At 43.1% G+C, this 12628-nt stretch overlaps 1 protein-coding gene across 3 annotated transcripts in view; it reads left to right on the forward strand.

The window, feature by feature from the left end:
- cdh19 (cadherin 19, type 2) overlaps positions 1-12628 on the forward strand; it is a 122637-nt gene that overhangs the window by 94039 nt on the left and 15970 nt on the right. Inside the window, exons 1-2 of one of the 3 annotated variants that reach the window (XM_086066282.1) lie at positions 8896-8986; positions 12097-12156. The exons of 1 other annotated variant lie outside the window; for it this stretch is intronic. The gene's annotated coding sequence lies outside the window, so the exon portion shown is untranslated. Of the gene's footprint in view, positions 1-8871; positions 8987-12096; positions 12157-12628 lie in introns of those variants that run through there. One more of the 3 variants, XM_086066283.1, reaches the window with a different exon arrangement.

A 12628-nucleotide genomic window follows, 5' to 3' on the forward strand; every position in this document is an offset into this window, starting at 1 on the left:
TAAGAAGCCAGCATTTGCGGCAAGATTTATTTTAATATTGTGTTTGTTTGTTTTTTGTTACCACTACTTCTGCAACCAGCTTGGCATTGAATCTATACTTTAGAAATTATCTATATTTTTTAATCGTTAAAAATGTTTGTTTCAAAAAAACTAAAGTGAAAAAAATACGCCTCTCGTTGGCATGAACGCAAAGCCCGTTATTTAATGTCGTTCAAGTGTTGCGGAGGCTCCAGACATCACAAGATGTGTACGGCCTCGCTTGTCGGCTTGCCCGCGTGCTGGCGGGCGACTTGGAGCGCATCCCAGCATGCGCCGGGCGGAATGCTAAGTTAAGTACGTGCTGGGCAGGCGGCCAGCTCGGAATGTGGAGATCCAGACACGGAGATGACACGCTGCGACGTTCGTGTCAATAAAGCCTTTATTTTCATGAACAATGTTGGTGCATGTTTAAAAACAGCATTAATACCAGACAAAGCAAGTTACGAGACGACGGTATGCGGAAAAGAGTAAACAGTCATCCTCCCTCCGTCACGGGGTTTATGTTCCAAACCATCAGAAGCAAGTGAAATATGTGATATATTGTGATGTTTTTAGAGCATTTATGGCACTTAAATGTTGTACAGTGTAACAAATATGCCGATCCCCCCCCCCCCCCCTGTGTGTTTACAGTAAACAAATACATTTATTTCCAAACTAAAACGAGGGGTATGGCCAAAAAAAACAATTCTCATAAGAATCGTGATTCTCATTTAGTACGACTCGGAATCGATTTTAAACGTCTCAAAATCCATTTTATTGAAATTATTTTATACTGTCTTGCCCTTGTTTGTGTGCGCCTTTTATTGGGAGCGCTGTTCATGTGGTACACAATTTGGCCACTTAGGGGCAGTGTGGTTCCGCGCGTTCTGATACACTGTTAAATTGTAGCCACATTAGAGAGTAGAAGGAAAAAGTCACGATCAAGTTGTGCCAATAAAAGTTGGTTTTTTTTTGCAGCATAGGAAGAGTAAATGCTGATGGGTAATGTTAACATGCTTCTCTGTATACATTCCTGAAGCGTTTTGTACGAATAGCCCTACTTTTGAGTGACAAATGTGCCGGGAGTAGCGCGCTAATTAGCATTAGCGAGTCAGACTGGAGTAGATCATGACGATTATTTGCACATCTATAAATTGAAGTAGAAATGATTGTGAATCGCAGGCACAAAAATCGGAATTGAACCGTGACACAGTCAAAGATTTCCACCCCTATAAAAAACTCTGACGATTATGCTAAAAGATATACATTTAAAAAAGGAATCTTCAACCGTTGCTTTCTGTTGGCATACGAATCAGGATTGAATAGGATTTATCAAAAAGTAGGCTCAGCTTGAAATACCCGTTTTCACTTTTTCTTTCACAATGCGTAAGTGGGAGGCAGAACACCATCATTCTGAATAATATAAAAAAAAAAAAGATTGCAAAATAGCAGGACCGCTGTGTAATTTTGATATGGAACATGCGTGGATTGAGCATGTAAATTCACATATTTACGTTTTACTAGTTCAACTATCAATAGAGGAATAGCAAACATGTACATTAAGACGTCATGCGTACAGCTTGGACCAGCTCCCATTGTGTGTGAATGTCCCCACACACACACACATGCACACGCACACACTCACACTCTTTTTGTTGCCTTCTAATTGGCGGGCTAATGTCAAGGTGTCCCCACGAGCCGCCGGCTCGGTCCTCGTGGAGCCTGCGAGGGTTGTAATAGCTTTTGCGAGCTTCCCGTTCACGTCGCCTTGTCGAGGTTAAAAAGAAACACAAAAAGGGCCTGCTTGCTCTTAATAGGAAAGTTGGAAGCCAGCGCCGTACTTCTGGCAAATTATTGCGAGGCTGCGCGTTTGACCTCCAAGAAGAAGAAAAAAATACTTGGAAAAATAATATTGCCATTCAAATTGTGTCCGGCCTCGCTTGGATTTTCATGGCTCCAAAACAAAAGCAGCTGTGGGGATTTTTTCGGATTTCAAGAAACATTTCAGAGAAATGCGGCGTAATTGCCACCTAAAGGAATAAGATGTCAACTTAATCGTGACGACTAGAGCACATTTTCACCTTCACGTTGTACAAGGAAAGCAATCTTTTATTAAAAACTTGTGGAACAACTGGAGCCTGGCAAGGAGGAGTAAAAAAAACAAAAAACAAGAAAAAAAAAACACTCAAGTTGGCAGGGAAGAAAAAGCAACAACAAATGAGCCACAGGAGACAGAGTACAATCCAGACGGAATAAATACAACAAATCACCCAACGGGGGGCACGAGGGCAGACGAGATGCTGATTGGCCTGACGCATGCGAAGGCAAACACAAAGGCGACGATGACTCTAAATAAGCGAACTGCGTTGCTCCAATAAGCCGTTCTTCAAAGTGTTTTGTTTTTCCCCCCGTTTTTTGTTTCAAAGCATCAAACATCCCGAAGGCCGCCCATCGATTCCCATTCCTCAAATCCTCGCCACCTCAAAACGTAAATGCCAGCAGGAGCGCCGGTGATGGAAATTGATTACTTCGGCCTGATAATTACTAAAAGTTGTTGTTGACGTTTAGTCCGCCGCCTCGCCGGCATGAAAATACAAAACGTCGGGATTAGTGTTTGTGTTTTCTGCTTTTAAATCTCAACTTGGCATTAAAGCCGCTGCACGGAGGCCAGTACAGAACGTGACTCGTATGTGACCATTAAAGGTACCAAGAAACACAAATGCAACCCAGAGACACGTCAACACGCAAACATTACATTTTCCATGCAGAAAAAAAAAGATAATTGTGGATGTTTATAAGTGCTATTTAGTATGACTGTAACAAAAAAAAATTTTGAATCGAGAAGTCGCTTTTGATTTAAAATATGTGAGCGCACTGAATGGAACCGTACGACGGCGTACCAGGGCTACGTATAAATCAATCTTTTTTTAGAGGGCGGTGGCAGTATTCCGAGAAAAAAACGTGCAAATTTGCGAGAAAAACCTCGGAAATTTGCGAGTTTATAAAGTGGCAAATTTACGAAGAAAAACACTTTTGTTTTGTTTGTGCCAACTTTTCGGTCGGGTTTTCAAATAAGGAGATAGTAATGTCTCGAGCAACCCAATTGGGGGGGGGGGGGGGTGGGGGGGTTTGTTTTGTATAAAACCAAAACTCAACTGTTTTAAGGCTTTTTTTTTTCTTTTTTTTTTTTAGATGAACCTACTGCAGCAAGATTAGTCAGCAGCATTGTATTTGTTGTGTTATGAAAGCAAGGAATGCTTGAGATTTTTTGCTGTGAATATTCCATATTTGGGCGGGATCATGAGGAACAGCTTGGACAGTCAAGTCTTATGTTGCCCAATTGAAATATTGAGCCAATGCTTTTACAACCTCACCCTGATGGGGATGGGGATTATTTTCTTCTTTTTTTTTTAGCAGGTACGCAGCAGCCGACGCGCCCCCGGGGGTAAAGATTAGCCGGCGCCGCTTCCCGCACCGCTGTTAATATTCAACCCTTAAACTGACATTTCACTGAGCCTTCAGCGAGTTGGCAGCTTACAAATAACGTCAGAGGATGAAGTCGTTTGTAAACGGCTGCATTATTTATCATCGCACGCCGGCTTTTATTTTTGGGGCCGTTTGGCCGTTTTTTGAAGGCATGTGCCTCCACCGTCCTCCTTCAATTGGCAAACACGCGAGCAGCGTAGCACATCATCGAGTCGCAAAAAAGTCCTTCAAAATCCAGAATGCCGTACATGAAAAATCAACATCAACAATAAATGTAATTCTTAAGTAATTCATATTATTTATTATTACATGATTTTAAATTAAGCATATGACCATTAAAAACATTGACTGGAATTATTTTTTATTGTAAACGAAAATATGTTCCCAATTGCTTTAGCTGGTTAAACAAATGAAATTATTTTTATTTATTTTTTTTCTTCTAGATTTCCATTTTTATTTTAATTATATCTCACATTTGATAGAAAGTGTTTATTTATTTACTTACTCGCTTACCAACCTACTTGTGATGTTTCTTAATTTATTTTGTAATATTTCGTTTTACCCGTCTTTATTACATGATTTTGTATTCAGCCATGGTTGATTTAAAGTGCTTTACACTGTAAAAAAAAAAAGAAAGAAAAAAAAAAAGTTGACCGTATTCAAATAGCGAGTGTCTGCTGCATTCAAGTCAAGCACAGATACCTAAAAAAATGAACTTAAGTAGAGTGACCAAGTATTTGTATAATTTTGGTGCAGATTTTCCACCAAAATGAAAACAACCAACCCATGAAGCTGGAATTTGCTTTAGCGGGCCCCAAATCGTGATCCGGCACCTCCCGAATGTGGCCCTCAGGCTCGTCGGCATCCGAATTTGTGCATCCTCTCGACTGCTGTAAATCCCGCGCGGTGTGCGCAGCAGGTCGCTGAGAGGTGACGTTGAGCTTTCATAAACTCCCCGTAACACGTGTAGGAGTATATATTTCCCCAAAGAGGCTTTATGCGGTGACAGCGACGTGATCACAGATACGTCCCCGCCGTCTTTAAATGACGCCTCCCCCCCCCCCGTCCTCGCTCGCGCAGGTGCGCGTGTCGCGTGTCCCGCGGGCGGATCACTTCCCGCCAACTTAGAGGACGTTGTCGGGACACGGCGGCTAATACATGCTAATGCCGCCGCCTTCCTATTCGGCGAGATTGATGGCTCGGCGGGCGCTTCTCATTGATCAGTCCGACGCAATCTGCGTCTCCAATGAGGGCGGGCCGGCGGGATTGTGCATTCTTCCGGGGCGGCCTCATCCCGGAGGGTACGGCGGCGCGGCACGTCCCATCGATCGCGCTCAACTTATTTGTGTAAATACTTTGTAACCTTGCCCGTTTTGCATCCAGTGAGGAAAGGGTAGCACATGCTGAGATGGCAGCGAGGTATATTTTCATAATTAATAACTATTATGGTAAGCGATGACCTGGCTCTAGAGGTCAGTGACCTTTGCATGGCCAGGCTAGCCAGGAGGTAGAGATCTTATGACGCCTGCAATGTTTGCAAATTGCAATGGCGTCTCCGTTTTGAGTTTCTTTCCTGTTGTCCTACCAACGGATTGCAGACCTTAAACGAACGATTGCTGTGGTTTGGTGTACGGCCTTTGGTTTCTACTCTTACCTGTGGCCGGCGGGACGGTGGGATTTGAGCTGGACTTTGGGATTGGGTCATGGCTGGAAGTTGGGACGCGGCCCTTTTGCTGCAGTGTGTGCCCACCATGTTATTTTCACAGACTGGGATCTGGAGGGGATTACAAGAATGATGGGAATTAATTATGCATTCATCATCAACGTGATGGATTCCATGCGATCAAACGCCAAACTATATTTCCCCTGAGATTTTGGGGGTGGGCGGGGGTGTGTGGTCTTCTGCTTCCTTTGGAAACACCCTTTCACTTTCCACTCTCCAAACATGAAACGTTACTTAGGATTTTAGTGCTGACTCACACTCTGACATTTTGAGTCCACTTGGCACGCAGGGCTGTATTTTTTCCGTCGGCGTGGACACAGCTGACTCCGTTCGCCACCAATCGAAGCAGCTCCTCTCATTCCCTTTAACTCGTTTATCATTTTCACTGAAGGAACCCCCTTTGCTCCTGGCTGTTTTACTGGATTTTGACGAATTTTGCAAGGCCCACAGAATATTGTGTCCTATTGCTATAAATACATGTAACCGACCAAAAGGAAGTCTCGAGTATCTTCTTTCATCAGGAAACAAAAGTATATTTGTATCTGTTTCCGTTTTGCAGTTTCATCAATATTCACATTCCGGGTGAAAACACTGTCACAAACAGCTTTTTGCAACATGGCCATGGCTGATCTCTTATACTCTATTGCCACCTGCTTGCCCTTTTTCTTGTCATAACTACCATTGCTTTAAGCCACCTCTTCATGTCAGAAGTTACATCAAAGCCTTCTGTATGCTCTTGCATTAAAAAAACATAAATAAAAAAAAACAACATATAAAAAATTTTTGGGGAGTGAAGGACAAAGTTTTAAAAAACAAGTTTAGACGTTTTTGGGTTTGAACGAGTTAAACGTAGCACACTCCCAAATGAAAGCAACGATCCGTGCGCGACCGCGGCAACGTAAATTCCCACTGTCATTAAAGAAACCATGTGCTGTGGTGATAACTGCTGGCGGCTTAAGTGTGTCCGCTTACCTCATGCATCGAGCTCGCCACGTAACCTCTACCTTACACAATAGAAACAATCAGGACTGTGGAAATAATGTCTCATATTTCTGGTTTGCGAGGCAGTATCTCTCCCACTCCATCAGCGGGATGCGGGGCGCGGTTGACAAACGAGTGCGGCGTCAGCCTCGTCCTTATTTGTCAGCGGCGTCCGCTCGTTTCCCACGGCTGGAGAGACAAAAGGCCAAAGAACATATGAGGCGCATGCATTTTTAATGCGACATCCTCATCAAATCCGCCGCGGCCGGCACGAGCGGAATGCCAACCACGCTTTATCCCTCGCAGAGGCGGCGACGGGGACGACGACGACGCGCACATGCCGATGTGAGCTTTGAAGGGCACATCCGACCGGCGCGATGACTGCGTCACATCCGCCTGGTGAACTTTGCATCCGCGCTTAATGAGGAAATAAGTCGGGGAGATTCAGGCAGGAAAAAAGATCGGCAATAATCACCTCAATAAAACATGCCGGGAACGCAATATGGGGGCCATCTGTTACATTTCCTGTTTACGCCTCCGTCTTTAAACTTTTAGATGACAAACAAAAATGACTTTCAAAAAGTCATTTTTTTAGCATGCTAGTGCTAACACTAATGGTCAGACTTGTTTTTCACTTTTATGTAAAATGGCGCCTGCCTTAAAGATCAAACCATTTTTTAAAACACAAATAAGCTGCTATCATTGGCTAAGGTATGTTAGCTTTTCTATAGTCTCCATTCAATGAAAAGTAGGCCTCTCCCATTTTTATTAGTTTCATGTTTAGATAAAAAGCAGCCAAAGTATTTTTTAATATTGCAGATAATTGCAAAAAAAATATCATAAAATGCTAGTAAGCTAATTTGACGCTAATGTTCAGAGTATTACTTACAGAGGTGGCAAATCCAGGTCCAGAAAGTAAAAACCCTGCCACAGTTTGGCCTTAGCCTTATCGCTAATTTTTTCCGTTTTCGTGCTAGCTAGCTAGCTAGCACCGGTGGCTAAAGCCTAACTGTGGTTTATACTTTCTGGACCTGGATTTGTCACCTCTGATTACTTAGTGTTTGTATCAGTTAAGTGTTAGCTTTTTCTTAGTCACTGTGAACACGTCGCTGCCTTCCATTGTTCCCCGCATATTCACAACTCACTATTCATAAATGCACCCGTTGGCCAATTAGTTTTCTTTAGCTGATTCTATGTTGTTCATTGAAAAACGTTCCTATTTTCTTAGGCCAAATGTCGGTCGAATATAAAACTTTGCTGCCATCTCTTGGCAACTAAGGTTAATTTTGGGGTAGCGTCAATTACTCGTGCAGCTTTGCTATTTCAGTTTTTAGAAGAAAATACTTTTTTTTTTTTCTTTTTTTTTTAGATTTAAACCAGTAACCTCAGAACTGTAAGGCAGATGTGCCATCTAGTAACCACGTGTCCACCATGCCGCCGAACACATTGTATACGACGCTCATATCAACGTTCCAGTCAGCATTCACGGCGATTTGACCGCATCACCTTTTGTCTGGCAGCGAATATGCTGAACGTTCCTGCGCGCTCATTATGTGCCCAGCCCTCAAATGTCACCCGGCAGTCGCCGCCACGTTCACGGAATGTAAATAAATTCCAAACCAAATCTTTCATCTGGCGTCATTCTAATGAGGTGAGGCTCAATTAGACAAGGCTTACGCGCGGGCCGGGTTTAAATGTCACCAAGCGGGTCTTGACATTTCTTCCTTTGATTCGCCGTCAGAATCGACAAACTCCGGGCGCTCCCTTCGCTCGCACCCGGGGGCGACATTAACGTCGCCCTGTTTTTTTAAAAGGTATAATGATGGCATCCATTACATGTAGGCGTATAATTAGCTCAGTTGGAATGAATGTACTTGACTTTTTACCTCCACCGCGGTGACTATAATCATTGGGGCCAACGTAGTGTTTTCTTTGGCGTGATGGGCATTCGAGAGGGCGGATGATGGCGATCACTTGTCCATCGAGGAATTGAACGAGTTTTCTTCGTTAAGCAAACGAGCCTTGCTTGTATTGGAATGCCTGATGCTAATTGTAGTGCTGTTGCTAGCTGCAACTTGTTTTGAGCTCGACTTTGAAAGTAAACAAGCTACTGTCGTTTTCTAGCAGCTGATAGATTGTCCGTTGGCTAATAAAACACAATCCCGAAAAAGATTGGCCCCATTCTTTAGCCTCTCTCGCTTCACTAGCGCCATCTTACACAAATCAAATGTATTGCAATCTGGAGCAAAATTCCATAAAAAAAAAAAGAATCCCAAACTCAATTTCTTCGGTCAGTTTTATCAAGTGGAGGCGTGCGTTACAAATCGCAACCCCCTCGCCTGTTACTCCCGCTCCTATCACTCGCACAAGCGTTTGCCCGACAGTGGGGGAATTATCATCCGTCCCCGTTCCAAGAAAGCGCTCAATTGTTCCGCAGAATGACAGCGAGAGAAATAGAAATCCATTGGTACGTCCGGGTTGCGGTGGGGGGGGCGTGCGGGGTCTTCGAGGGCCCACTATTTGCATGAAGGCCGCGAGTGTCCCGCACAATAGCGCCAGTGTTTGTTCTTTGACACAAAAGCAGGCTGAGAAGAAGATGTGTAGGGTGGGGGGGGGGGGGGGGGCGAGGCGGAGGGGGGGGGGGGGGGTTGGTCGTTTCTTTTCCGTCCTGATGACCATTTGCCGTCGAGGCCATTGTGGCGATTCAATCACTCGAAGCAGATTGCGTGGCCCGCTGTCCCCCTGGTGGTCTCGAGAGCGGCGCAAACAAACAAACAGGTGGGTGTGGCGCGCGGGTACTTTGCCGATCTTTTGTTGGGAGATAATTAGATACGATTTCCAAACACGCAGGGAGAGGTAATGGCTTACGGAGAAATGTGACAGGGTTGCAATAGAGGCCTCGACACAAAGACGGAAAAGTCATAATAGCTGAAGGCAATTTGAAAGCGGTCAGGTGGATCTTTTGTTTGCAGCGCAACCTGGTTTCTTTAGCGTAAACAACATGTGATTTCTGTAAGTTCTATACGTGCTTTTTTTGTTCATGACAATAAGGGGCCATTTCACCCCATAATCACTTGAACTCGTTGACTTGCTGGCTTGCAGTAAGGAAAACACATTTCTATGGAACTTCTGCTTTCACTAGCTACAACTGTTAGCATGCTAGCAACAATGCTAAATGTTAGTAAACATTTAGCACGTAAACATGTAAACTGTTCGTACAATGTTGTGTTTGGTGCTCGTGGAGCACTTCAAGGATTCAAACAATGTTGTTTGAACACACAAGTCTTGTCCTTAGCACATGCTCAGCTACATTAGCAGTGTCTTGTTTGCTTTTAATTAGCCACAAGCTAGCCAAAATGTATTTCAATCTATCAGACAAAAAAAAACTAATACAAAATAAATCACCAATCCAGAGAACAGCATGTATCTCTAAATGTTCTTTTTAAATGAGAAATGATGGGAATGGTTTTGTTGTTTTCAGATAATAAAACAAAATAAGACATCATTGAGAGAAACTTTCCTCTAAACAGAAAATGTGTTAGCATGCTAGTGCCAGCACTATTGCTAATGATAATAATAATTTGAGTTCTCTACGCTGGCTGAAAAGTCATATTGTTTTGGAAAACGTTCATTACTGCATAATCGGGTTTTTACCATATCAATTTCTGTAAAGTTAACTTTTGTGGCATCTGAGGATTTCTTTTTCCCTCAAAAGCAAATGAACAAAAAAAAATAAAAAGTAGTTGACGTGGTTTCACGGCGCCTGATTAACGTCAGTGGGAATTCTCATCGCCAACTGTTTCCGCTCCGTGCGTGCGTAAATAAATAGCGGCAAATTGCTTACTAACAAGTACATGATGCTTTGACATTTCCCTGTTGTTTTTGCTCATTTGGGTCCCGCTTGTAAGACAACAAGCGGCGTGGCGGCGCTGATTGTTTTCATAATGCTCAACTAAAAAAAAAAAAAACAACAACGCGTCCCAAATGACCAATTAGGACATTTTGTCTTAGAAGGTTGATCCAAAAGAAGTCAGGCTGAACAGATTCTCAGATTTTTTTATTATTTTTTTTTGCACCTTTTGCAACCATTAGTTGACTTACTAACATTGTCCAACAAAAGTATCAGCAACAGTTTAAAAGGAAAAACTGTTTTGTATGAAATCCAACACACAATAGAAATAAGCAAGAGTAAGGTAGACTTAAAAAGTCACTTTTTCCGTAACATTTGATCATTAACAAGGACTTTTTGTTATTCTAGGCCTTTTATTTTTTTGCTATAATGGCCTGTTTCTTATTTTCAAAGATAATTGCCACCTTGCACAACAGAAATAAACAAATAGACTTGACTTAAGGCCAGTAATATGTCACCTTTTATAAGTGCCTTTTTCTGTTTGTCTGGGCCTTGTTTTTGCCTTTGATGCTTTGTTGTAATAACCTATTTTTTAACAATTATGCCAATTTGAACAACAGAAATGAACAAAACCGATGCACTTAAAACATCATGTTTCCCTAATACTTAATGTTCCTAATACTGTATGTTTCTTTACAAGGGTTTTTTCCTAGTTTCTCAGGGCTTATTTATGCCTTTGGAGTTTTGTTTTTATGAGGTCTTTCTTATTCTGAACGCTAGCCACTTCTTTGCACAATAGAAATAAGAAAAAGACGAGAATTAGAAAGTCACTTTTCTTGGACATGTTTTTTTTTTTTAAACAAGAATGTTTGTTGTTTCTAGGGCTTGTTTTTTGTATTATTGTTGTTGTATTCCCTTGACCTCTTTCTTATTCTTAATTATAACTCCCACCCTGCACAATAGAAATAAAAACAATTGCTGGCCTTATAAAGGCCATTTTCATAATATGTCAATGCTAAAGAGTTTTAAATTTTTCTTGGGCTAGTTTTGACATCAGTGTTATTTTACAAAATGTTTTTCTTGTCCTAATTATAACAGCCACCTTGCACAATAGAAATAAACACAGCTAGTCAAAAGTTAATTTTCCAAAATATGTCTCTGCAGAAGAGCTTTTCCTGCCTTCAAGGCTTGTTTTTGGCTTTGGTTTTCCTCTTTCTTATTCTTATTGACAACTTCAACCTTGCACAATAGAAATGCACAAAACGAGCATAACCTTTTGCATAATTTGTCTCGTTTAACAAGGGCTTTTGCTGTTTCATGGGCAGGAAGTTCAGGTTGCAACAAGGTTAATCTGATCATTTCCTTCGTGAAATCTGTGCACAAAGCGGCGCACATATCAGCTTTGACATTGTGCAATGCGGCGACACGTCCCCCCGCACCCCCCCCCCCTCCCCAATGTCAGTGCTGCTTGTACCCGAGCGTTGTAATGTTCCGACTCGGGTGGCGGAACGGCATTTCCCGAGGATGCAGCAAGGCGGGCGGGGAGCATAATGTGACGGTCTCGGTGCGTGCGGTGCTTAACATTGTGCGACCGCCGCTCGTTGTCACGTTGTCATGTGGCAGCTTGCCGTCGCTCGCATACGTACGGCGCCGCCGCCGCCGCCGTAAATAGCAGCCAGCGAGGACGGGCGAAGGGTTGGAGGAGGGCCTATTAGCCGTAATGAATGGCTGCCAAGCGCGGGGCGAGCTCCTCGCCCGCCGGATGCCATGTCGGCGTCTCGTCTGACAGGAGAAAATTGACCGTGGGGCACATAGCCGCGTCTTTACCCGTTTGTAATTGATGGATGTAAAAGTAAAGGTTCTTGTAGTGAATCAATCACAAGCGCGTGCCACTGTTATTATCGTGCCACCACACGTCACGGGCGGATTTAGCTCGCGTGGGTTAAGTGGGAAAGTTTGTTTTCACGTTTGTAAAACTGTTGACAGCATTTTGACCAGTGTTTCTTAACCTTAACCATAACTATGTCATGTGTGGAAGTTCTTTGTCACAGCCAAGTCGTCTTCGTCACAGCCACAGCCAAGTCACAGCCACTCCACAGTAAGTCAAATTAAGGCAAATCGGGCCCTGTCACGCTTATTCCAGTCATGGCGACCAGTCTAGTCACATCCTGTCCAGTCATGACGACCACTCCAGTTTCGTCCCGTCCAGTCACAGTTGTCTGCTCACCTTCCTCCATATGTTTATTTAAAGTACCACGCATTGAACTTGATTGCTGTGCCACTGCCTTAATTTCCTGCACTTGGGTCCGCCATCCCTTAATCACTCCCGTCCGTCATGACAGATGGCGGCGGTACTGAACTCCACCAGTTTCCTATTCACATCCACATTATTGAAAAATATTTTAATTTTTTATTTTTCATGACATGCATACGAAATCAGCACAGTCCTCAACTACAACATAAGGGTGCCAAAAAGTATCACAGTTGAGGTCGATCTGATTTCAAAACATGTCAAACCTCAGTTTTGGTCCATCTGAAACCGTCAAGATGTTGCCCAACGGAAACTGCGA

Source organism: Leptonotus elevatus, chromosome 21, assembly GCF_054856555.1.
Source record: "Leptonotus elevatus isolate MCC_2025b chromosome 21, RoL_Lele_1.0, whole genome shotgun sequence".
Taxonomy (NCBI): Eukaryota; Metazoa; Chordata; class Actinopteri; order Syngnathiformes; family Syngnathidae; genus Leptonotus; species Leptonotus elevatus.